At 24.7% G+C, this 2,240-nt stretch overlaps 2 protein-coding genes across 2 annotated transcripts in view; one reads left to right on the top strand and one right to left on the bottom strand.

The window, feature by feature from the left end:
- LOC108575075 (GMP reductase 1-like) overlaps positions 1-1,387 on the top strand; it is a 5,102-nt gene extending 3,715 nt beyond the window's left edge. The window contains exon 7 of the mRNA XM_017937781.1: positions 1,290-1,387. The gene's annotated coding sequence lies outside the window, so the exon portion shown is untranslated. The remainder of the gene's footprint in view (positions 1-1,289) is intronic.
- A 256-nt stretch (positions 1,388-1,643) lies between these two features.
- LOC108575070 (far upstream element-binding protein 3) overlaps positions 1,644-2,240 on the bottom strand; it is a 6,039-nt gene continuing 5,442 nt past the window's right edge. Inside the window, exon 14 of the mRNA XM_017937775.1 lies at positions 1,644-1,671. The gene's annotated coding sequence lies outside the window, so the exon portion shown is untranslated. The remainder of the gene's footprint in view (positions 1,672-2,240) is intronic.

The raw sequence follows: 2,240 nt of genomic DNA, 5'->3' as shown, positions 1-2,240 counted from the left end.
AATTGAAAAAATTAAATATGATAATCTTAATAATGTAATGAATTCGTAAAATACACACAAAAATGTCGTGAGTAAAAAAAATAATTTTATTACATATGTATGCCAATACATAATGTATCTTATTACTTTTAAATTAACTATAATACTTTTTTCTTCATTGCAAGTATATATTATAATACTTTTTTCAAATATAGTTAACAAGTCTTACTTCAAATTTTGTCTAATACACATCCAATGCATTGTTTAATTAAACTTAAAATGTCATTCAATTAATTTCGATGCAAAAAGTAAAATAAAACAGTAACCATGCAAAAATAATATTTCTTTTTACTTACATTAGTTATTTGAAATTTAGTTACATAAAGTTAGATTCGTTTAAAAAGGAAAACATTATACCAGAGGAAATAACAAAAACATAACAAAGAATCACCAAATATTTTTGCAAACATGCCTCTCCCGGCTAATATAATATAAACATATGAAAAACATTTGAATTGTAGATTTAAAAAATTTATAAATTTAAAAATCTCTAATATGCGATACATATCATTATGAATTTTTGTTTTTAGTCTAATACTTTGGCTAATAAAAACATAATTGAATATTTTCAATATTCAATTTCAATTTTGATAATATTGAAGTCAGTATCATATATGACTAGTAAAGTATTGATAATTGTCTACTATAATTAATACATTCGTGTGAATAACCATTTGATAAAATTAGTAAATAATATATATGGTTATATAAATTGCATATAACAATGATTTGATATGCCATCCATTACTCTCCAGTTTCGCAGGTCCTATTTCCTTTGAATGTAAACACACAGAATGCTGAATGAAATACTTAAAACAGTAGATCCCCTTGATGCAATTTATCGAAGAACAGGTAAACATTCCTACAATTGGCTGCTCCAAAAATCTAAAATAGTAGTGGTATTTGACAAGAATAAGCAAAGGAACCAAGGTAAAATTGTATTTAGTATTGTTATAATAGCATATACGTGTACGTAGACCATCATATGTGTATCATATTCTCTTGCATACATAATAGGTAAAACAATTCATAGACAATAAAAACGAATCTTAGCTGTTTTTACAGCCATTTATACTATAAAGTTTTCCTAATTCACTAAAGATAAATGTTTCATGAATGAGCCAGTGAAACATAAATAATGACATATCGAAATAAGTATCTAGATGTTTTTCTTATCAATACATTGGTAAGGATAATTTTTAGTATCTTTAATGATAAATGGGAAGCATAATATGGATATATTGTTGCAGATTCCTCGTTCCTGTTTCTGACCTGCTGCTTCACCTGTCAGTTTCAATTTATATTACAATCAGGCGTTATGGAACAAAAATACATACAATAGTATAAGTAGAACACAAGTAGACATCATGTTGACATTATATTATAATATTAAATTTCTGGCATTTCTCGTTACTTAAAATTAAAACCATGAGTATCCTACAATATGTATATATCTATGTATATAAAAAACACAAAATATTATAGTATAAATAGAACATAGTTGGTTTTAGTGGCATTTTTGAAAGTTTATGGATTTTGCGAAGCGATCAACTATCGTAATTTATTGTAAACAGTATATGAAGTTACAGCAGGCATTAACCGCATCCCGATGGGAAACTATCTGAAAACTATCTGAAATAAACAAACAATTATAATAAAACACATGAAGCATATATAAATATAAATATACTTTCAAAGGTGTAAAATATATCACTTCAATATTTAAATAAAACATCAAAATATCATAAATTTAATATTTTTATGAACATTTAACTCCCTGAAAGTATCAACAGTTATCAGTGTGGGTATGGCATTCCCTTCTTCTTACACCATTGATTTTTATAATAAACAATAAATATCAAGCCAATATAAATGTAAGTGATTGAACATAATAATGTATGATTAATCATATATGCAAATAAGAATATTGTATTAGTGTCATATTATTTCGTGTGCATTATAGTAATATATTGTCATAAGTAGAGAAGGGTATATATCGTTGCATCATAATTCGTTCGATACTGAAATGTTTACATATAAAAAGTACACAATACGTACAATATTCATGAAATGTGAATAAATGTACTTATCTTTTTTTATGGAAAATATATACAAATTTGAAATACGTTAATTACTTTCTTTGATAAATAATTTATGTTGCATTTGTTATAATTAATTAAAAGAAAATATAAATCAAATTT

Source organism: Habropoda laboriosa, unplaced genomic scaffold, assembly GCF_001263275.1.
Source record: "Habropoda laboriosa isolate 0110345459 unplaced genomic scaffold, ASM126327v1 scaffold204, whole genome shotgun sequence".
Taxonomy (NCBI): domain Eukaryota; kingdom Metazoa; phylum Arthropoda; class Insecta; order Hymenoptera; family Apidae; genus Habropoda; species Habropoda laboriosa.
Note: the sequence above shows the minus strand (reverse complement) of the source record. Positions and strands in the feature narration are given on the sequence as shown.